This window comes from Dendrobates tinctorius, unplaced genomic scaffold (genome assembly GCF_039654945.1).
Source record: "Dendrobates tinctorius isolate UK_male_01 unplaced genomic scaffold, ASM3965494v1 ptg000099l, whole genome shotgun sequence".
NCBI classification, from domain to species: Eukaryota; Metazoa; Chordata; class Amphibia; order Anura; family Dendrobatidae; genus Dendrobates; species Dendrobates tinctorius.
In genome coordinates, this window is record NW_027361767.1 from 3,881,368 (window position 1) to 3,906,627 (window position 25,260).

A 25,260-nucleotide genomic window follows, 5' to 3' on the forward strand; every position below is an offset into this window, starting at 1 on the left:
TCTCCGCACGCTCTCTCGCAGCGCCACGCACACACACCACCACTCATCTCTATACACACACACAGTCACAGCAACACTGACCTTTCTGCACGCTCTCTCGCAGCGCCACGCACACACACCACCACTCCTCTCTATACACACTCACAGTCACAGCACCACTGACCTCTCCACACGGTCTCCCGCAGCAACACTGTCTCTGGCAGCTTCTTCTCTCTGGCACAGCCGAGCGGTGAATGATGACGTCATCCAGCCACGCTGCTGTGGCAGGGAGCAGGACGGGACCGCTGCTGCTCCACTCCCCTGCCATTTTCTCTTGTAGGCAATGGATAAACAGGCCAGATTGCCCTTATTATTATCCACCCTGCAGGGGCCCACCTCAGCCGCACGGGCTGCACATGCGGTATGTCCGCCCCTGCGATGGCTGTCTCCAAGTGTTCATTTTCCTGGGTGACTGCCATGCTACTTAACTGAGCTGTTTCTCCCAGACCTCCTAGACCTGTGCCAGATGTACATTCAGCTGTGTGGTTTGTTTCTCTGTGCCTTGCGTTCTGTATGTTGATCTTTCGTTGCCTGTATCCTGTACACATGACGTGGGCAGTGCACGACATGCCGCTAGTTATAATTCTGAAGTCCTCTTACATATGGTGTCAGTTTTACACAATGTTGAGTCTGTGATTTGCAAATCAAATGTCTGACTGCTATTACACAAGTATACGGCAGATTCTGCAGCATAGATACATAAAGAATGTCCTGGGGATTAGACCTCCTCCAATACTCGTCCAGTCCCTACCTCTCACTATAGACATGTATAATAACTCTGGGACTATGGAGCTGGTAATTTTCTAATAATCTGTGGCCATTATTAGTGATCTCACATTGTGCGGTTATATCACCCTGGTGGTTGTGATGTATTTAGTGTAATAGCGCCATCTAGAATATTTAGTATATATTAGGCGATAACGTGCTCTCTATAGATAGTCATCTTATGTGTCCTCTATGAATATATATTATACTTTGTTTCTTTATAATACATGACTCAATACATTTACAGCTTTATGATGTTTATTAATCAGCTGTTATTATAAAAGAATGTCCAACCTCACAGTGGACAAAGGTGGAAGTGTCCTCCATGATGGTATAGGGTGAAGTGATGCAAGTATATAGTCAGTGGGGGTTCAGGATGACCTGTATTCCCCAGGGATCCTTGTTATGAGGAAGGGACCCGGCTGTGTGCCATCAATAGTTAATGATCCTCTGTATGGCTATGTGCCATCAATAGTTAATGATCCTCTGTATGGCTGTGGGCCATTAACAGGTAATAACCCTCTGTCTGTGTGCCATCCACAGGTAAAGACCCTCTGGCTATGGCCATCAACAGGTAATGATTCTCCGGCTGTGGGCCATCAACAGGTCATCACCCTCCGGCTGTGTGCCATCGATAGGTCTTCACCCTCCGGCTATCGGCCAACACTAAGGGAATGACCCTTCGGCTGTGTGTCATCAACAGGTAATGATCCTCCAGTTGTGTGCCATCAACGGGTAATGATCCTCCGGCTGTGGGCCATCAACAGGTCATCACTCTCCAGCATTTAGGCTTCTCGACGTCCGTAAGATGTAATCCTCGAGTTTCCTAATGGTAAAGAATAGAAAAAAAATGACCGATTATTATGGATATTCTTGAAAATATTGTCAAAGTAGAGGACTAAAATAATGACTCAAAAAACTGTGCGTTCATCTACCCAATATCCTAAACTAAATAATATAAGCAGTAAATATCAGTAAAGGGGTAAGGAGAGGCCGTATTATCCATCTATCATTGGCTCTACCTTGCCTCGGAGGTTGGCACCCTAAAAGACTAAACTGGGAACCCTTTCCTCGAAGGCTCACCCTAATGGGCCCAATTAGACCCTAGAAGCACAAATGTGCTAACTCTGTAATAAATAGGATCCCTAGATGGATAATATCGATAGTATATATAGGGATAGATGTAAAGCTAATAAAAATACAACATTTAGATCAGTAGAAAAATCACTACCTCCAGCACAGCTCTCTTCACATTTACCTGTAACCATAGTAGATAAGAAATAGAGGACAATATCCATAGTCAGTTATCAACAATTGGCATGGGACATCCCACCAGAGACATAATAATATCTAGTAGATTATAGATGCCAGCATTGATATATCAAAAATAGATTTTACCACCAAGTGTATAGTATGCCAAAGAAAGGTACATAGTATGCGAAACTCGACACGTTTCCTAAAATTGGTTCATCAGGAGCACATACTCGTGATATTTAACAAAGCGTATATAGGTGCTCCATAAGATAAGGTGCTAAAGTGCAAATGTGTGAAGAAATATCCCTTAGATTTCAGGTGTGATGCTGCATTGTAGGTAGAAAGATGGTGCCCACCAGACTGCATGTATGGGACTAACCTGTGATGAAGACACGAGCAGTGAGAAAGTTCAATCAGTTGCCTTCTCCTCAGTCTTCCTCGCCTCTAAGGCATCTGAGGAAACATCTTCTCCTCTTGATTTTTGGTTGAGTTGTTATAGGCATTCTAGGCTCTGGCATTCTACGCTCTGGCATTATGGGTTCTGGTTCTTTAGGTTCAGGCGCTTTGGGTTCTGGACTTCTGGGTTGTTGTTGTTTTCGCTGAACAATCAGAAACCTCTCTTTATGCTCTGTGGAAGCTCGAGCTTTTCTTCCTTTGTTGTTATGAGGTATAGGTCTGACCCAGACAATCTTACTGAACCCCACTTTACAGTTGCGTCTAGGAACCTTGTTCGCATCCTGCGGTGCAGGAGCCATTGATTTACCAGAACATTTTCCGTTGAGCAGAACAGGTGTACTCCTGGGTTCTTGCTCCTGAATCTGATGGATACAAGTTGGCTCCTTTAAAGCAGTTTGTTCCTCCAGAATGTATTTATCAGGAGTTGGTTTTGTAGTTGTTTGACCAGTTGCAGACTTTGCCCTCTTGCTTAGGACAAGCCTTAAGGCCGAATGCTCTAGAAAAGTCAATAATGACATCACTGCAACAAAGACTGCCCCACGGAAGATCCATAGAGGAAGTTTGATGTCATCATCATGGGTGGTTTTCATGGGAACCACTGGTAATTGGTCGTCCTGTAATTAAAAAAAAATAAATAAACTTTAATAGAGTCTTGTATATTTATAAAGCACAGAAATGATAGGATGATACTCCTCTCCAGTGGTCTCTCTGCACCAATCTTTGGCCAATGAGATACAAGAAACGTGGGCAGAGCTTGGGAATTTACCCCTGGTTGACATCACATTGCCATCTGTGACATCATTACACAGTTCTATTCATCGTGTCACTGTCTGATACTTTGGACCCAATAACAAATATCTAAAAGAAAGCCATAGTGTCCAATTATGGGGCAGATTCTATTTTTGAAGAGCAGTAGGTACAACATCTTTAGATCTTTTAAATGGAAAGTGTCATCAAAATTTATTTTTCAAAACTTGAAAAAATGTAAATGATCAATATATGTTTTTTTCATATTTAAAAATGTTGAAATGGCATAAAAGATGAAAAATTATTTTAACAGTTTTGATATTTTCATTCAGTAAACACTAGGGGAGCAGCTACTGATATTTACTATGCTAGCTTGCTTTATGACTGCAGTAAAGGTGGGCGGGATCTGGTCACATGATGTGATGTCTCCTCCCCTCCCGGGTGTTTGTATACAGAATAATGTAGATTATAATTTAGGATTACAGTGCGGAGAGATTACTGGTGACTGCAAAGTGATATATGGGGGACAACACCAAAATCATTAATCACTACAGGAACAAAGGAGGAATGTGGGAGTCAGAGGGGTCTCCCCACACTTATATCCCCTCCTGCCTCCAATTCCTAAGCCATAACCCCTCATTCCAGCAGGTAAATTCCCCTCTCCATCCCCTTCTCCTGCCGCAGCTGATCCTAAGCGTCCACCATTTGTAATAATAGAGGTACTCACCAGCATCCTATGGTAAGTCACGGGGTAAAATAGGGTACAGCACAGAAACAATATAATAATCCTCATTGTCTCCAGGGAGTATCTCACCACCAAGATATGGAAAATGAGATATGAGCTCCAGGTGGCTGGAGCCCCCTTCTATATCTGAGGGTGACATCACAATGCCCTCTGTGACATCATCACTCACAACATTCCATCACATGACATCTCCCAGCACAGCATCATGTGACCCGGCATCAATAGAAACTATCTCTGTTGCCTATAGCAACCATTCAAAACTAAGTTTAAACTTTCCCAACCGCTACAGGCGACTGTGACGGCAGATTATTATTGTGGACGGTGGTGATAGATCTGCCCCAATGTGCGGAACATCTACATAATGCGACATGTAGCCAAATAAACTGATGAATTAAAAAGCTGATTCTTATCGAGGTTATCCGCATAAGATTCTTAACCCCTTTACCCCCAAGGGTGGTTTGCACGTTCATGACCGGGCCAATTTTTACAGTTCTGAGCACTGTCCCTTTATAAGGTAATAACTCTGGAACGCTTCCATGGATCCCGGTGATTCTGACATTGTTTTCTCGTGACATATTGTCCTTCATGTTAGTGGTAAAATTTCATTCATATAACTTGCGTTTATTTGTGAATAAAAACAGAAATTTGGCGAACATTTTGAAAATTTCGCAATTTTCCAACTTTGAATTTTTATTTCCTTAAATCACAGAGATACGGCACACAAAAAAACTAAACAAATAACATTTCCCATATGTTTACTTTACATCAGCACAATTTTGGAACCAAATTTTTTTTTTTGTTAGAAAGTTATAAGGGTTAAAGTTGACCAGCGATTTCTCATTTTTCCAACACCATTTTATTTTTACGGTCCACATCACATTTGAAGCCACTTTGAGGAGTCTATATGGTAGAAAATACCCAAAAGTGATACCATTCTAAAAACTGCACCCCTCAAGGTGCTCAAAACCACATTCAAGATGTTTATTAACCCTTTAGGTGCTTCACAGGAATTTTTTGAATGGTTTAAAAAAAATGAACAATTAACTTTTTTCACAAAAAAATTACTTCAGGTCCAATTTTTTTTTATCTTACCAGGGGAAACAGGAGAAATTGGACTGCAAAAGTTATTGTGCAATTTGTCATGAGTACGCTGATATGTAGGGGGGAACCACTGTTTCTGCGCATGGCAGAGCTCAGAAGGGAAGGAGCACAATTTGACTTTTTCAATGCAAAATTGGCTGACATTCAGATCGAACACCATGTCATGTTTGGAGAGCCCCTGATGTGCCTAAACAGTGGAAACCCACCACAAGTGACCCCATTTTGGATACTAGACCCCCCCAAGGAACTTATCTAGGTGTATGGTGAGCACTTTGAACCCCCAAGGGCTTCACAGAAGTTTATAACGTACAGCCATAAAATAAAAAAATCATATTTTTTCCTTCGCCTCATTGGGGGACACAGATACTGTGGGTGTAAGCGTTTGCCGCTAGGATGCTGACATTAAGTGAAAAAAAGAGGTTAGCTCCTCCTCCGCTGTATACACCCTCTCCCCTATTGCGGGCGGAAATCGTTTTTGCTTAGTGTCCATGGAGGCACACGTATGGTTTTTCTCCAGACTTCTTTCGTCTTTTTCCCATGAAGATGAGACGGGCAATGGATCCTATTGAAATTGTCCGATTTCCCCAAACCAACAACGGGCGAGCACCTGCGAGTGTCCCTCCACGTATCCTCTCCCGCGTCGTGGGACACAATGCTGGACTTAGCCCTGACCACCCCTAGGTATTGAAACCATGGGCTGTACAGAGGCACAAGACTAGTCCGTGCGGCCCCCACTGCTCCACCAATGCTTAGACTGCGGTGCTGCAAGGTGGCGGACGGTCCCTCTCCTCTACCACTGAAGGGGTTAGATGGAGCTAGGGTGCCTGCACCGTCCTATTTTTTATCGAGGCCCCCTCACATACCTGCGCTCAGGCTGAAGAGGATCATCGGTGAGGCGTCATTTCCGGCGGCCCGCCCCGCACTGGGCGGCGGCGAAGAAATTTAGGCCCTGCCTTCGGAGCGCGACTAGGCCGCAGAACGGAAGTTCCGCCCCTAGAGCGGTTTTACATGCTGGTGACTCATTCCCACAGCTGGTGGCGCTCGATTTGAAGATGGAAGCGTCCAGGACGGGGGGGCGCAGGACTGGGGTAAGTGCTGCCTGAGAGGCCACACTATAGGGGAACTGAGGTGCTACCTCCTCCCCCCTCACCAGCAGCGGACATATACAGCATGTCCAAAAAAGCAAAGACGCACATGTTCTTTTACGCTGCATGCATCTCTTGTCGGGCTGCGTTTCCGCGGGTGCAGAGCAAGCGATTATGCGAAGCCTAAGAATCCAAACGTGCTCAGGAGCCCTCCCCTGCGACTGTGACCAATGTGTCGAATACCCCGGAGTGGGCCCTATCACTGTCACAGTCCATGGTGTTGCTAACGAGAGCAATAGAGTCCCTTCAAGCCCCAGACAGGGGCAGGGACAATGACTCGCCGGCCTTAGAGGGAACCTCCACCTCACAAGAGCCTCCGGCCTGCAGGGTCCACTCTAAATCCAGGCAGACCCGGAGGAAGCAAATACGCACGGTGTCGCCCAGTCCATCCGGTGCTTTGGCATCCGTAAGCTCTGCTTCTTGCTCCCCGGCACCAGTGGTTGATAGGGAGCAGACCTCAGATTGCGACTCAGACGAGCCCCTTGACCTGGATACTCTGGGGTCACGTGAAACAGTGGACAGCCTCATAGAAGCCGTCAATCAGACCCTGGGGATTGAGGATGATCCCACAGCGGCTACGGGGCATAAAGTGGCATTTAAGCGAGTGAAGCACCCGCACAGAATTTTTTTCTTCTCAACCGGAGTTTGAAGACAGTGCAGCTGCACAGAGAACGTCCAGACAGGCGTTTCTCGGGTCAAAAAGCACTCGAAACAAGGTATCCGTTTGCGCCGGACCTCCGTAAGAAATGGATGGAAACCCCAATGGTGGATCCTCCAGTTTTGTGCCTAGCCACTAAGACCCTGCTATCCGTCCCTAGTGATTCCTTGATTAAGGATCCCACGGATCGCATTATAGAGAGCTTAGCTCGCTCAGTATATGAGGCGTCAGGGTCCGCACTCGCTCCCTCGTTCGCAGCAACTTGGGTAGCCAAGGCTATGATATCATGGTCAGAAACATTAAACAAGGTCGCGCAGGAGACTTTTCTCTTCTCTGTTGTTTTATCTGCATCTCGGGATCTGCAGCGGTCAATACTTCCTTAGGTGGTTGTGACCCTTCACAACCACATCAGGTGAGTGGATTACCTTTGTTAACCACGCTGGTGTCCCTCATTTACCGCCTTAGTGCGCTCCCCCTCTTTTTATTTTTTGCGATTCTACTTCTAAGAAGTCCCTGGCTTCCCTGCCTTATCAGTGCGGCCACCTATTTGGGGAGAAGTTGGATCAACTTATCTCCGACTCCACAGGAGGGAAGAGCGGGTTTCTCCCTCAACAAAAGGTCAAAACGTTTTTTCGTCACTCGTTTCAGGCACTTTTTCGGGCCTTTCGCAACACCAGGTGGACTACAGCGGCCAATTCCGCCGCCTCAGGCTGCCCCAACCAGATAGGGAGCGGCAGGTCTCACGTAGAGCCAACCCATTGGGGAGAATGCGTACTCAGCAACCCAGATCGAGGGGATCCAGATCCCAAAGATCGTCGGCCAAATGACTTGAGGCCTTTACCATACGACACCAGCAAGGTGGGTGGCCGCCTACTCTGGTTTCACCACGTCTGGTTCAATGTCGCTCACGACGCATGGGTAAAGGAATTGGTGGCCTTAGGTTACAAAATAGAATTTGTCAGATACCCTCCAAGACGGTTTTTTCTTTCCCGAAATCCCAGGGTGGATTCCCAGGCAAAGGCTCTACTGGGAGCCATCAAATCGCTCCAGCACAACGGAGTCATTGTTCCGGTGCCAGAACACGAAAGGGCTCAGGGGTTCTATTCCAACCTTTTTGCGGTTCCCAAAAAGGACGGGTCTGTCAGGCCTGTTTTGGACCTGAAGCTTCTGAACAAATTCATCAGGATCAGACATTTCCGGATGGAGTCTCTCCGTTCAGTCATATCGGCCATGGAGCAGGGAGAATACTTGGCCTCAATAGACATCCAAGACGCATATCTGCATATTCCCATTTTTCCTCCTCATCAGAGGTTTCTACGCTTCGCCATCAGCGATCAACATTTTCAGTTCGTAGCGCTACCCTTCGGGCTAGCCACAGCTCCCAGAGTGTTCTCAAAGGTTATGGCGGTTGTCATGGCCATACTGCATTCTCGAGGCATAGTCGTCTTGCCTTATCTGGACGACCTCTTGGTCAAGGGCCCATCAATACGAGCATGCAAGGAATATGTCAACATCACGCTAGATACTCTTGCCCGCTTAGAATGGTTGGTCAATGTGAAGAAGTCATCCCTTCTGCCAGCTCAGAGGATCACCTTCCTAGGAATGATCTTCGACACTTGCCGAGGGTTGGTAATTCTCCCTCAGGAAAAGGCGCTAGCTCTCCGGCAGGGAGTCCGGACACTTCGCCAGCCAGTCCCTCATACCATCCGATCCGGGATGAGGATTCTAGGGAAAATGGTGGCAGCAATGGAAGGGATACCATTCGCCCAGTTCCATCTTCGCCCCCTGCAGCGCGCCCTCTTGTCAGCCTCGGACAAGATTCCTTTCACGCTCGATCGTCGGTGCCAACTGTCCTTTCAAGTCAGGCAGTCACTCGGATGGTGGATAACCAGTTCCTCTCTGGCCCAGGGGAAACCTTTTTCTCCCCTGATCATTGGCTGATAATGACAACCGAAGCCAGTCTCCTTGGTTGAGGAGCGATGTTTCGTCACCATACAACCCAGGAACGGTGGTCGCCACAGGAGGCACGCCTCCCGATCAACTTATTGGAGATACGAGCAATTCGGCTGGCTCTGCAGAAGTTTCATCACTTTCTAGCAGGCCGCCGTGTCCGGATTCAATCGGACAACGCCACAGCGGTGGCTTACATAAATCATCAAGGGGGCACCCGCAGCAGAGCAACCATGCGCGAGGTGGGGCACGTTCTTCAGTGGGCCGAAGCAAACCACTCGGTGATTTCGGCTGTCCACATCCCGGGCATGGGAAATTGGGTGGCAGACTTTCTCAGCCAGCAGGGTCTTGCATCCGGAGAGTGGTCTCTACATCCCGAAGTTTTTCAGTAGATTTGTCAGCTGTGTGGAACCCTGCATGTGGACCTGATGGCGTCCAGAGTGAACGCCAAGGTGCCCACATATGTCGCTCGAGCCAGGGACCCGCAGGCAATTACTGTGGACGCGTTGGTTCTGCCATGGAACCAGTTTCGCCTCCCATATCTATTTCCCCCGCTGCCACTACTCCCGAGGGTCATCAAGATCAAGACGGAAGGGGTTCCGGCGATTCTGCTGGCCCCAGACTGGCCCCGTCGAGCGTGGTACGCAGATCTAATGCAGCTGCTCGACGACATTCCTTGGCGTCTGCCAGAGCGCCCAGATCTACTTTCTCAAGGGCCGATTTGCCACCCGAACTCAGGGGCCCTGTGTTTGATGGCATGGCCGTTGAATCTTGGATTGTAACCCAGGCAGGGTTCAGGAGCAAGGTGGTCGCTACAATGATTAGCGCCCGGAAGCCTGCTTCAGCACGAATTTACCACCACACCTAGAAGGTGTTCTTTGCTTGGTGTGGAAGCCGCGGTGTTTCTCCGCTGAGATTCTCAATCCCCAACATCTTGGCCTTTCTCCAGTCGGGCCTAGACTCGGGCTTAGCCCCAAGGTCGCTCAGGAGACAAATATCGGCCTTATCCGTCCTGTCCCAGTGCAGAATTGCTACCAATCTGCAGGTGAAGACTTTCATCCAGGGAGTCTCCCACTTGGTACCTCCCTATAAGGCGTCTTTGGACGCTTGGGACCTTAACCTGGTCCTAAGTGTTCTGCAGGAAGCTCCATTTGAACCGCTTCAGGATATCTCCCTGAGGTACCTTTCCTGGAAAGTGATGTTCCTAGTGGCCATCACTTCTATCAGGCGAGTTTCAGAACTGGCAGCCCTATCCTGCCAAGCCCCGTTCCTCACTTTCCATAAGGATAAGTTGGTGCTCAGACCAGCCCCTCCTTTTCGGCCAAAAGTCGTGTCCTCTTTTCACATTAACGAAGATGTCTTGCCATCATTTTGTCCAGCACCGGTGCACCGTGTGAAAAAGGCTCTTCACATGTTAGACCTGGTAAGAGCCCTCCGGAGGTACGTGTCGAGGACGGCAGCCTTTCGTCAGACGGACACGTTGTTCGTGCTCCCCGGAGGGCGCAGGAAGGGACTCAATGCCTCAAAATCGACCATAGCCAGATGGATTCGTTTGACTATTCAGGAGTCCTACCGCATTAGAGGCACGCCGATTCCACCAGGGATCAGAGCGCACTCTACTCGGGCAGTGGGCGCCTCTTGGGCGCTTCGACACCAGGCTTCGATGGAACAGGTTTGCAAGGCAGCAACCTGGTCCAGCCTGCACACATTTGCCAAACATTATAATATCCATGCTCCGGCCTCGGCGGATGCGAGCCTGGGTAGAAGGATTCTCCAAGCAGCGGTGGCGCACCTTTAAACAAGAGGTGCATGTAGCTTGGATCGGTGAATCAATCTCCCACCCAGGGACTGCTTTAGGACGTCCCACAGTATCTGTGTCCCCCAATGAGGCGAAGGAGAAATGTGGATTTTTGTGATAACTCGCTGTTAAATATTAATAATTCGTTAAATATTTCTTATTACACCTAGTTCTGTAGATTGCTTTAGCTTATATGACATAGGCTATTTTTAAGCTTGGCTCATGGTAGAAATGTCAGCTCACTACATATTTAAGTTTAGCCTTGAGGTAAATGTCAAACTCCATATATACCGAGATCACGTGCTTCAAGAGACGTATATAATTCATGGTTAACTGTAGAGGGGGCTGTCTTCTTCCCTCACCATCATGAGAGACAGACACGAAGATGTCGCCTGTGTTGGGCCATGACATGACATAACAGCTGGTATATTACTTGACGGCGATGTGAGAAGTCGAACTGAGAGACAGCAGCCATTTGCCATGTGGGATCTCAGAGAATGAAGATGGAAAGCTTTTGCTATGAACAATGGACAATCTCTCTTTCACTTATTTTTGTTCACCTGTTTTTCTGTAATAACCTTTCTTTGATGGAAGAATCCAAATAAACCACTATATTTTTATCTGGTAACTAGTCCTGAGTATTTTACAGGATAAGCATTATTTTACATTGGAGAGCCAGCCAGATCTGAATTTTTGTACTTTTTTGCGGATTTCCCTCAACTTGCCCACAAGGGGGATTGAACTTTGCTCATATGTGCAAGTTGTCAGGAACTCCACTATTCACAAGAATCAGACGGAACCTAGACGTGAGGACTAAGAAGTGCCAGATAGATTGAGAAGTACTACAAGTGCCAAAGTGCCAGACGTGCTGAAGCCAAGACGTGTGAAGACAAGAGCCCAGCGTTGTCCATCAAAGGAACAAGCTGAGACATTTCAAGGTAAGAGAAATGGATGTCATTAATTGTCTTGCTAAGCAGAGTAAATTGAAATTTAAGTCTGTAGAGAATTCTAATTCAGAAGTTCTATGGTTAAGTTTATATGCCGAGTGTGAACTCGAGAATCAGAGGTTAGACTGGTAAATTCTTCAATAGAGAAAGAGAGAGATTAAAAAATATTCTACAGATGGTAGATATATTTCATAGATCTGTGTCAGAGAAATCCAAAAATGATTGTGTAGAGGATAGTGATATTCCCGAGATTCACTGTAATGTGGAGAAACAGTTACAAGTAGCAGCAGCTATTGAAGGTGACCTTGCAGATGTGGAACAAGATGGAAAAGTAGGAGGAGACTTCAGAACTGACGTAGAGGACGTACAAGGGAAAGACGTACCACTAAAAATAGACGACTCACAGGCCCAAATCCGAAGGAAAAGTTTGCTACAGATATGCAAAATAATACCTGCATATGACAACAAAATGCATGTTTGTAGAAACTCTGAGGTTTTTGAAAGTTGTGTTGATAAATTTGATTTATCTAACGAGGAGAAGAATCAGTTGTTCAAAATGTGGATCCCTGTAACCTTTTCCAGGAGGTTATCTTTAAAGTTATCTGGTGAAACACATGAGAATTTAACTGATAAAGACAGATTAAAAATTCTCATTTTTTGTTCATCAAATGAAAATCATCCAGATATTGATATTCTTCAAAAATTAAGGATTGGTCGGAAGGAATGTATTTTTACGTTCATGTCCATATATGAACGTTTGTATAGAATGCTGAGTGAGAATGTCAAAACACCGTCCCTCATAAGGAGTCTTGTAAGCAAATTTTGGTTTCTAAATCCTGCATCTCGTGTTATTGCGTCACAAAAAGATTCTTTGTTTGAATGTGCGCAATCCCTTGATTTTGCCAGAAAACATGAGAATCGTGAGAGGAAAGTAAATTGTGCTAATTTTGTAAAGACAGGCAGAGTAAAATCTTATCAGAAGCCTGTATTAGCAAAACCTTCTAAAATGAGTTTTCCCCAGAATCAAATTTATGAAGAACAAAGGAGATCACATGTTTGTTATAAGCCATATGGAATGATGCAAAGGAACACCGAAAAGACACAAATTGAATTAAGAAAAATGATGAGTTTTGATCTTCTTTCTGTAACCAAGATGGCCGAATTTGATAGACAGAAACAGGTGGTGAGTGACATCATGGCCTGTAAACTGAATACTCTGCTCCAAGAATCTATCAGCTTTAAAATGGCAAGAACCTTTCAGGATATTTTTTGCAGAGAAATAAGTATGGGTTTGGGAATTGGCTAGAAAAAGTAATTATATATATATTGTGTAAAAGTGTTATACAATTAGTGAGTTATATGTAATTATTTTATAGAGTATAATCCTGTAGTTTTATGGTTTGTGGATATATACATAATCATACAGTATATATAGAGTGTTTGTAGAAGTAGAAATAGTAGAACTGTATTTTTTAATGAAAATTAAAATCTACATCAGTAATAATATTTAGAATTATATGATATTAACCTTATTTTTTATGTTTCCTTAGAATTTTCATTTCAAAGCAGGACTTAATCGGGAAAAATTCTCTTCCAAGGATTTATGCCTTTATTTACACAGGAAGTTGCAATAATTGCCTGATTCTATATATCTAACCCTTAAAAGGAAATAACTAATTGCATTTTAAAATATGTTCTGTATGTGTGCCTTCACTGCATGGTTCGAATGACAACCACAGCAGGTGAAATTTGAACCTTGTTCTAATAATACAAGTATACCAGTATACTAGGTCCCTGTTCTTTGGGAAAAGAATTTTTAAGGGGGTCTCAACTTTTGCAAAGCAATGGAATTTTTTTCAGGCCTAAATGTCAAGTATAGCTATACATATACATATATTTATGTCATGTGGGGAATATTCAAAGAAATATTAAGAGACTAAATTGAAATAGTTTACAATGCATTGATGATTAGGATAATTTGGGTTAAAACACGTGTATTCATCACACCTTCGTATGTGAGGTATTTGGTTTAAACTTAAATATGTGACACAGTCTGAGTGACAGTGACTGAGTGTATGAGCAGCTGCTGAGCGAGTGATGTGATACGTTTGTGAGGCCTCAGGATCCTGAATGCATGAGAGAAAGAAAAAAAAAACCCCAAAAGCTTTTATCTTTAGGAGAAATATGCAGATCAGTTAAATTATTAGAATATTAGGATATATAATGAAATATTATCTATACAACATATATTTCTATATTTCTATAGTAATTATTATTTCTTGATTTAGTTAATTGTGGATAAGTGCAATCGCACATCAAAATGGTTTATGAAGAAAATCTACATTTAAATTAATTATTCCAAAGGATACTTTTATGATATTCAAATTAATTTTGATGGTTACACATCTTCAGACAAATAATGGTATAAGCAAGTATAAATTCACATAATTTATACATGAATTATTTTTAATTTTGGTTTTGATAAATGAATTATTTCATGAAACAATATTTTTTGGTATTAAGGGGGAAAATATGTTTTTGATCCTGACTACATCATCACATTTGATTAATACCCTCTTCTTCACACATTTTAATAGGAAAAAATATTAATAAGGTACAATGGTATAAGTATTGGGTATAATAACAAGTATTATAAAGAGTCATTTCTTTACACTAAGAGGAATTACATGCAAAGTTGCATAATTTGAATATTTTGGTAACACAAGTTTATGACAATTATGAAATAATCCAGATCATGGAAATATTAAGGGTATATGTTACTGAAGACATAACTACTCTGCATCAACATAGAGGCCTTATTCTTATTTTTATTTTTATTCTTATTTTTCATTATTTTTAATTCTTTCACCAATATTTAGTAAAGTAATATCTACTGAGAATATTGCTTCATTAAATATAGCAATTATATGGTTCTATTACTAAGGAAATGTTTCACTTCTGAGTTATATGCAACAATTCTTTTATTCATTCATTCGCTCACTCATATATTCTTATTTTGGTTCATGGCTATACATTCCTACATATTATTAGTATAATTAATATATTCCTTATTAATAAAGATGAAAACACTGGTTACATAAAACACAGTGACACCTATGGGTTGAAAAAGGTAATTACACCTATGACATAAAAATGTTCTATCACATGGAAAAAATCGATAATAATGTATTATCACTTATTATTGGTTTATTATTATTTCAAATATTGAAATCCATATATGATACAAATTCTGATAATAATTATATGGATATTACTGATTGCTATGGTACGCTGTGATATTATAGAATAGGAAAATCACCAGATTTGGTATAGGATAGGGAATGAAGACTTCAAGCAAGATACTGAAATTATGTTAATAAAGACTTTTCACATTTCTAAACTTCATTGATTCTTATCAGTTGCAAGAAGAAGAATGCCGCGATCCAGAAGTCCCAGAAGGTAACAAAGCTATGATTACTGAGTAATATACTGTGTTAATTACAAGTGCAGTATCCACCACCGACAGTCACAATTAAAGTGTCTAACCTGACAACCAGAGGACGATGATCCTATGATGCTGAGATGAACTGTGTTATCACGTTCTTATCAAGTTCCAGAGGTTTTCAATCACCTGAAAAGCTTCCATGAAAGCTGGTGAACAATGAAGGTAATTAACCCTGACATATGTCCTGTGCATTAGGACAAGGACTGGTTATGGTGCTATGTTTAGCAAGGAAGAGTCATTTTAACCCTTGCTTTGCTGACCAAAGATGTCACACCTGTTCAAAGACCAGTACCGATGGAGGATTCCAGAATTTTCAAGGCAAGCCAATGTAAGCCCAGGTTTTTAAAGGTGACACTGCACAGATATTAAAGCTGCATTTCATCTATAGACTTTGTTTTCTTATCAACATTCGAATTTATGGACTTTGATTTGATACACAACACGATTTCTACAACATCTATATGCTAGAGAAAAACTGTATTTTTAAAAGAACCAAGAAGAAGACAGAAGACATCAAAATGAAGACCAGATGACATCAGATGATGATGACTGGACCTGAGATGCTTCAATTTAGACTTAGGGAAGTATAATTATACATATTTTATATGAATATTGTTCACGGCTTACCATAACATGAATTCACATCAATTATGTCATTGAGTACTTATAACGGTAATCTGATATTATTATTGTTATTGATATTAAATTATTTTGTCAAAGAAGAAGAAAAGAAGAAAAAAGATCTTGTTATATTTGAGGGTTCCAATTAATGTCTGTCTCCCTCAAAAGGGGGAATTGTTAAATATTAATAATTCGTTAAATATTTCTTATTACACCTAGTTCTGTAGATTGCTTTAGCTTATATGACATAGGCTATTTTTAAGCTTGGCTCATGGTAGAAATGTCAGCTCACTACATATTTAAGTTTAGCCTTGAGGTAAATGTCAAACTCCATATATACCGAGATCACGTGCTTCAAGAGACGTATATAATTCATGGCTAACTGTAGAGGGGGCTGTCTTCTTCCCTCACCATCATGAGAGACAGACACGAAGATGTCGCCTGTGTTGGGCCATGACATGACATAACAGCTGGTATATTACTTGACGGCGATGTGAGAAGTCGAACTGAGAGACAGCAGCCATTTGCCATGTGGGATCTCAGAGAATGAAGATGGAAAGCTTTTGCTATGAACAATGGACAATCTCTCTTTCACTTATTTTTATTCACCTGTTTTTCTGTAATAACCTTTCTTTGATGGAAGAATCCAAATAAACCACTATATTTTTATCTGGTAACTAGTCCTGAGTATTTTACAGGATAAGCATTATTTTACACTTGCCGTAAAATCCTTTTCTCTGAGACACTCAGTGGCGGACACAGCACCCACCCTATTAGCCAGTTGGCTCTTGTTTTGTTTAATATACATTGACTTATTTGATACAAGGGTGGTGTTGTTATTTGGACATGTTGTACCTGTATTAAGGCTGATTTTGTTGTCCTCCTACTGCTTTGGCACCAAACTGATTTCCGCCCGCAATAGGGGCGAGGGTGTATACGGCGGAGGAGGAGCTAACCTCTTTTTTTCACTTAGTGTCAGCCTCATAGCGGCAGAAGCATACACCCACAGTATCTGTGTCCCCCAATGAGCGTCTCGGAGAAAAGGATTTTACGGTGAGTTATCACAAAAATCCATGTTTTTCCACAAAAATGATCTTTTCGCCCCCAATTTTTAGTTTCCCAAGGGTAACAGGACCCCAAAAGTTATTGTGCAATTTGTCCCGAGTACGCTGATACCCCATATGTGGGGGTAAGCCACTATTTGGGTGCATGGCAGAGCTCGGAAGGGTAGCAGCGCCATTTGACTTTTATGGCTGGAATTGCGATTGGACGCCATGTCGCGTTTGGAAAGCCCCTGATGTGCCAAAACAGTGGAAATCCCCCACAAATTACACCATTTTGGAAACTAGACCCCCCAAGGAACTTATCTAGATGTGTGGTGAGCACTTTGAATCCCCAAGGGCTTCACTGAAGTTTATAACGCCCGGGCGTGAAAATAAAACAATCATATTTTTTACACAAACATGATCTTTTAGTCCCCAATTTTTTTTTTTTTGCCAAGAGTAACAGGAGAAATTGGACCACAAAAGTTGTTGTCCAATTTGTCTTGAGTACACCGATACCCGATATGTGGGAGAAAACTACTGTATGGGCACACGTCAGGGCTTGGAAGGAAGTAGTGACGTTTTGGAATGCAGGCTTTGAAGGAATGGTCTACGGGTGTCATGTCGCGTTTGGAGAGCCTCTGATGTGCCTAGACTGTTGAAACTCCCCACAAGTGACCCCATTTTGGAAACTAGACCCCCATGGAACTTATCTAGATGTCTGATAAGCACTTGGAACCCCCAAGTGCTTCACAGAAAGTTATTACGCCCGGACGTGAAAATAAAAAAATCATATTTTTTCCACAAAAAATGATATTTTTGCCCCCAATTTTTTATTTTCCTAAGAGTAACAGGAGAAATTGGACCCCAAAAGTTGTTTTGCAATTTGTCCTGAGTAGGTTGATACCCCATATGTGGGGGTAAAACACTGTTTGGGCGCATGGCAGAGCTTGGAAGGGAAGGAGCACCGTTTGACTTTTTCAACGCAGAATTGGCTGGAATTGAGATCAAACACCATGTTGCATTTGGAGAGCACCTGATGTGCGCAAACAGTGGAAATCCTCAAATTTTAACTCCAACCCTAATCCCAGCACACCCCTGCCCTAACCCCAGCGAGAAAATGGAAATAAATATAAATATTTTTTTAATTTTATTATTTTTCCCTGACTAAAGGGGTGATAGCGGGGGGTTTGAATTACTATTTATGGCGGGTTTTTTTGTTTTGGCAGCTGTCACACGCTAAAAGACGCTTTTTATTGTAAAAAGTTTTTGCATCACCACATTTTGAGAGCTATAATTTTTCCATATTTTGATCCACCGAGGCTTGTGGGGTCTTATTTTTTGCGGGACGAGTTAATGTTTTTATTGGTACCATTTTCGGGCACGTGACATTTTTTGATCGCTTTTTATTCCGAATTTTGGGACGCAGAATGAACAAAAGCCAGCATTTCATGAATTTCTTTTAGGGGGTGCATTTACACCGTTCCGCGTCCGGTAAAAATTATAAAGCGGTTTTATTCTTCGTGTCGGTACGATTACAGCAATACCTCATTTATGTCGTTTTTTATGTTTTGTCACTTTTATGCAATGAAAACAATTTTATATAAAAAATAATTATTTCGCCTCATTGGTGGACACAGATACTGTGGGTGTATGCTACCGCCATCTGGAGGCTGACACTAGGCAAACGACACAAGGTTAGCTCCTCCCCCGCCGCATACACCCTCGCCCTGATTGCGGGCGGAAACCAGTTTTTTGCTTAGTGTCTATGGAGGCACACGTCTGGTCTATTTTCTCCAGACTTTTTTTCCATGAAGATTAGACAGGGGCAACGGATCCTATTGAAAGGGTCCGATTTCCCCAAACCATCAACGGGCGAGCACGTGCAAGTAGCCCTCCACGTATCCTCTTCCGTGACGTGGCACACAATGCCGGACCTAGCCCTGACCACCCCTAGGTATGGAAACCATGGGCTGTACAGCGGCACAAGACGGTCCGAGCGGCCCCCACTGCTCCACCAACGCTAGACGAAGGTGCTGCAAGGCGGCGGACGGTCCCTCTCCTCGGCCCTGGAAGCTGGATGGAGTCAGCTTACCTGCACCGTCCTGTATCCCCCCCACCCCTGCCTCCCTGGTGGTTTTTTCATACCTGTTGGCGTCCCGCATGAAGGTACAGGGCGTGGGTGGGCTCTGCGCACTGCGCAGCGCATTCCTGTTAGGCCGTGCGTGAGGGCTCCTGGGTAGCAGGGAGATGCGAATGGAGCAGCGGTGTGCTGACAGGCCTAGAATCGCAGGGTAGGACTGGCAAATCCCTCCCCTCGTCCCGTTCCTCCGGTAGGTGACGCTGATGAGGATTATAGACAGGCGGTGGTGCAGTGGGCCGCGCGCCGCCGCCCCCCGCGGGCGGATGTTAAAAATTTAGCCCGCGGATTCGGCCGGAGCTAGGCCGGGGTGGAATTCCCACCCCCGTCCACGCAGCGTCACTTCCGGCGGCCCGCCCCCGAGAGCCTGGGCGGGCGCCGGATAAATTGAGTCCCCTTCTTCAAATCAGGGTTGGCCGCGACCGGTAAAGAAGTCGGCTTGCGGGTAAGTGCAGCCACGTCTGCTGGAGCACACTAGAGACTCAAGGGGTGCCCCCCCCTCTATATAAAAAAAAAACAAACAACACCTGGCAGATGCATTATGGCCACTCAGTCGCTTCCGCTGGATCCGTAAAAAACATAGATGAGTCCCCGTGTACAACCCGGAGCCGGGCCGGGTAGATCATGGAATACAAGATGTTCCTCTCTCTGAGCCGCCTCTTAATTTTGATTAATTGTGCCCGCTGCTTCTGAAGTTCCATGGAAAAATCCGGGAAAATGGAAATCACAGCATTATCAAATTTGATGGGGCTTTTTTGCCGTGCGAGACGCAGAATGGTGTCTCTGTCTTTACAGTTGAGACGTGCCAAGAAGGATCTAGGTGGGGCTCCTGGAGGAAGGAGTTTTGTAGGGACTGTATGCGCTCTTTCGACAGCGAATACTGGTGAAAATTCATCCCCCAGAGAGGCCTTAAGCCAGCCTTCCAGAAATTGCTCAGGATGTTGACCCTCTGAACGCTCCGGAAGTCCAATGACACGGATGTTATTTCGACGCATCCTGTTCTCCAGATCGTCCGGTTTTTGCTTCCAGGCGTTCATAGAGCCCACCACTTTTGTCAACTTGTCCTCCATAGGTGCGATGGTGTCTTCTACCTGGGATACTCTCGTCTCCACTTCCGTAATGCGTCCCCGCATAGCTTGCATGTCCTGTCGGAGTCACCCCACCTCAGTGTACACGTCTTCTATCTTCTCCGTCCGATAAGTTCTAGTTAAGGAGATGGCTTGCATTAGCTGTTCAGACGCCTGTTTGAGGGTCAGTTCTTCCTGCTCATTCTCCTCCTCGCCCCCAGGGGGACGGCTTTTTCGCTGAGCTTGTGAAAGGTTATTTTTGGGAACCCGTACACCTTTAGAGGGGTCTGGTCTGGCATATTCTTTTAATTTTTCTGCTGCTGTTGATCCTTTAGATCGACTCATAATCAGTGACAGTGCAGCGCAACAGAACAACCAAAGGTGCAGGCTCTGGGGTCTTTCCCCCAATTATATGCACAGCAGGGCTTGTAAAAAGAGATTTATCTCAGAAGCAGCTCCTATGTAGGGGGAGTCACATGAATCAGGAAGGGCAGTGTCTGGTGCTACAGCAGCAAGGTTTGTCACAGCCAGGGGGGATAGAGATCACAGCCCCGCAGAGACAACAGCAGTGGGGGGGGGTACAGAAGTCCCCACAGAAGTGGCGCCAGCGGCACAGTGAATCTATTAATGAAAGGGAGGAACGCAGGGCCCAATTTTTCAGGGCACTCACCGCGAGTCCCTTGTGTCCTCATGATGTGAGTCACCGTCCAGTAGCACTGTGGCAATGAAAGCTGGTCACCGCAGCTCTTACTGATAGAGCGCGCGTCTTAAGATGTCTGCCGCCTCATGCAGGCCCTGCCGCCCGCTCCGGCCCCCCCGGCTTTCAGCTCACCAGAGCTACCTCACGTCTCCCAGTGGGGTCCACCGGGGTCCCCGGCATCTAGATGTCACGAATGTTGACAGGTGTGTTGCAACTATGAGGCCACAGACGCAGGATGGAAGCAGGATTTTCAGGAGCTCTCTCAGTGTGCTTCCTTCTTCCTCGGCTACATAGCCACGCCACGGTGTACCAATTTTTGATAGTCAAGTGCTACACTTGCTTGGCGGCTCCGCTGTCCCACTGTCCAACCACAGGGGCTCTAACTAAGTTCAAAGGGGGGTTAAAAACCTGTATTCAAAACCATAATATAACTGCTGAGCAGTTTGTAAGCGCTCCGTTTGCCTGGCGGGTACGCCATGATGTAGGGTGTCCATGTCCGCAGGATGAACCTTCATGTTTATATTAACTAGACACGTTAAAACGTCAGTTGTCAGGAACACCGCACTGCACTTGCTCACTGAGCCAGTGTGCGTGTCCTGAGTACAAAGACTGTGCACAAAGATACCTGCGTAGCGGAGTCTCAGTGGTGACGATGCATGCTCTAAGCTCACAGGACCTGAAGCACGTGACTGCTGGGGGCGTGGCCTCAGCTCCACAGAGCCAGGAGCTGCAGGGAAACTCCTAGAAAGGTAACTACAGGGCAATGTTACCAAGATCAAGCCAGGTCAAAGCACGAGATAGCAATACAGTACCAAAGGGTTAGACAGAATGGATAGTCAGGATGTAGCAATAGATCAGAAAACCAGAACGGGCAATAGACGGTACAAAAGGGACAAACTGTAATGGAGTAACTATAGCCAAGTCAGGAGGTCAGAACCAGAAAAGACAATAGTACAAAAAATGAGAGATGGAGTACAGAGTGAGGGAACGGGCCGGGTCATACACGGGAAGCAAACAAGCAACGCAGAATACACGCACACCAGGGGTCAGACATACCAGAACAACAGTATAGCTGACAGAGAACCCTGGTAAAGAGGGAGCATAAATACCCCTCCCATATCCAGAAAGAGGCCGCAAACACTTAACCCTGTGAATGCAGGGCAAGAACCCTGTTCAAACCATGACAGCAGTATCCCTAGTTAAATAGTAAGTGAGCCACTGGTCGCCTGCAATCGTTGAATTCCGGAGTAGATAGTGGTTGCGTATGAAAAAGGGGGGGGCTGCTTTTGAGCCATCGTCAGTCATAAGTAACCATCTGTTGCTTTTACACTCCGGCCTAGATTGGCCTGTAGGGTCAGGCCCCTGTGGAACTGTACATTGTACCACCGCCAGGTGTAACCACCATCGTTGATTCCTGAGTGATTGACAACATTTAGTTCGCTGGGATGAGAGCACTCACCACTATTTCCCTCTGGCCGGGTAACTCCAGATTATGGAGGAACTCCGGCTTCTACTGTATCGTTGGTTGAGGTTCGGTGCCTGCCATGGCCAGAAGCCTTGGGGGTGTGGGATAGATCTCCCAGGCTGACAGCCAGTGATGGAGCATGTGGCGTCTGATCTCTGTTGCGTGCCTGAGCCCGAGTGACTCCCGACAGGGTAACTCCGGGGTTAGTCGAGTGGTTGGACTGGTTGGTAGCCTTTGGGTGACGATTCCCTCCGGCTGTCAGTCATTAATGGAGCACGTGACCTCTGGTGTCTGTTGTGTGCTTGTGACCGCCTATCGTGACACTTAGATGGGTCGGACAGATCGGAGGACGGGGAACGCCATCTAGCAGAACGAGATCTGTGGCGGCTCCTATGTGATCCTATGTGTGAGGTGGTAGAGTGATGAACGGCTCTTAGAGGGGTAATGGGAATGGGACGGCATGAGGATTGGGAGGTCCTGCTGCGTCTACGTTGTTCTATGCTCTCGGCGCCCCTGCTCTTCCTGCTTTCAGCGGTCACTTGGTACCGCTCATTAACTCCTTCCCGACCAGTGACACAGCGTATGTGTCAAGAAAGTCGGTGCCAATCCGATCATTGACGCATACGCTGTGTCATGACTTTATAGCCCCCCCTGCTAGGCATGTGACCGGGGTCAATGAAAGGCCACCCGACTCGCAGATACAGGGGGCTTTCTACTTCACCACAGGGGGCGTGACTTCGCCCCCACGTGGCTACGATCGCTATGATTGGCTGTTAAAATTGAAACAGCCAATCAGAGCGATAGTAATATTTCATCAATGAAAATTGATGAAATATTACAAACCAGCCGTGGCCGATGCTGCAGTAGCATCGGACATGGCTGGAGACTGTTATCTGACCCCCCCAACACCGGCTGGCGGGAGCGATCGGCCCCCACCACTGAATGTGCCGCTGCTGTCTTCATCTGCTCCCCCCGCCATCCCTCCGCTCCCCCCCCAGCTTCCGATCACCCCCCCGCCACCCCCCGGTTCCTGCCGAGTGCTGCTTTCGCTCCCGGTGTCTCGCGGCCCCTGATCATGGGTGCTGCCATCTTGGAAAGTGCGCCCGCCGCTGCAGATTCCATTCATTCATTTTGATCACTGTAATAAACTCTCACATTGATCAAAATGAAATAAAAAGTAAATAAACCCCCCTTCTATCACCCCCATGGGTAGGTACAAATAATAAAATAAAGAAATTTTTTTATTTTTCCATTAGGGTTAGGGCTAGGGTTAGGGCTAGGGTTGGGGTTAGGGCTAGGCTTAGAATTAGGGTTAGGGTGGAATTAGGGTTAGGGTGGAATTAGGGCTAGGGTTGGAATTAGGGTTGGGGTGAAATTAGAGTTAGAGTTAGAATTAGGGTTAGTGTTGGAATTAGGGTTAGTGTTGGAATTAGGGTTAGTGTTGGAATTAGGGTTAGTGTTGGAATTAGGGTTTGGGTTGGAATTAGGGTTAGGCTTGTGGCTAGGGTTATGGTTAAGGGTGTGTTGGAGTTAGGGTTGTGGCTAGGGGTGTATTGAGGTTAGGGTTGGAGTTAGAATTGAGGGTTTTCCACTGTTTAGGCACATCAGGGGGTCTCCAAACGCTACATGGTGCCACCATTGATTCCAGCCAATTTTGCGTTCAAAAAGTCAAACGGTGCTCCCTACCTTCCAAGCCCCGCTGTGTGCCCAAACAATGGTCCTCCCCCACATATGGGGTATCAGCGTACTCAGGACAAACTGGTCAACAACTTTTGGGGTCCAATTTATCCTGTTACCCTTGTGGAAAAAAAATATTGCGGACTAAAAAATAATTTTTTGAGGAAAAGAAAATATTTTTTATTTTCACGGCTCTGCGTTATAAACTTCTGTGAAGCACCTGGGGGTTCAAAGTGCTCACTATGTATCTAGATAAGTTCCTTACGGGGTCTAGTTTCCAAAATGGGGTCATTTGTGGGGGAGATCCAAAGTTTAGGCACACAGGGGCTCTCCAAACACGACATGGTGTCCACTAACAATTGGAGCTAATTTTCCTTTCAAAAAGTCAAATGGCGCTCCTTCCCTTCTTAGCCCTGCCGTGCGCCCAAACAGTGGTTCCCCCCCACATATGGGGTACCAGCGTACTCAGGACAAACTGGACAACAACTTTTGTGGTCCAATTTCTCATGTTAGCCATGTGAAAATAAAAAATAGCAGGCTAAAAAATAATTTTTGAGGAAAAAAAAATGACATTTTTATTTTCACTTCTCTGCGTTATAAACTTTTGTGAAACACTTGGAGGTTCAAAGTGCGCTCTACACATCTAGATAAGTTCCTTAAGGGGTCTAGTTTCTAAAATGGGGTCACTTGTGGGGGGTTTTCACTGTTCAGGCACACACCTAATTTTCCATTCAAAAAGTTAAACGGAGCTCCTTCCCTTCCAGACCCTGCCGTGCGCCCAAACAGTGGTTATAACTTCCTAACAAAAAAAATTTTGTTTCCTAAATTGTGCTGATGTAAAGTAGACATGTGCGAAATGTTATTTATTAACTATTTTGTGTCACATAACTCTCTGGTTTAACAGAATAAAAATTAAAAATTTAAAAATTGCGAAATTCTCGCCAAATTTCTGATTTTTTCACAAATAAATGCAAAAATTATCGACCTAAATTTACCACTACCATGAAGTTCAATATGTCACGAAAAAATAAACTCAGAATCGCTAGGATGCGTTGAAGCGTTCTAGAGTTATTACCTCATAAAGGGACACTTGTCAGAATTGCAAAAAATGGCCTGGTCATTAAGGTCAAAATAGGCTTGGTCATGAAGGGGTTAAACTCATGAATATGTGCATATCCATGAATTTAATGAGCGGTACCACGTGAACATGGAACAAGCAAGGGGGCTGCAGAGACCCGCGCCAGGAGGGGGTGAGTATGACGGGAGAGCCATATTCACCTGTCCCTTGTTCCACCGCTGCGCGACGCTCTGCTGTCTTGCCTCGTCTGGCAGTAACCTTCAGGTCAGAGGGCGTGATGATGTAGTTAGTATGAGCCCTCTGCCTGAACAGTCACTGCAGAGCTGGCAACGCTGATGAGCAGCGGTAGCGACGAGGTG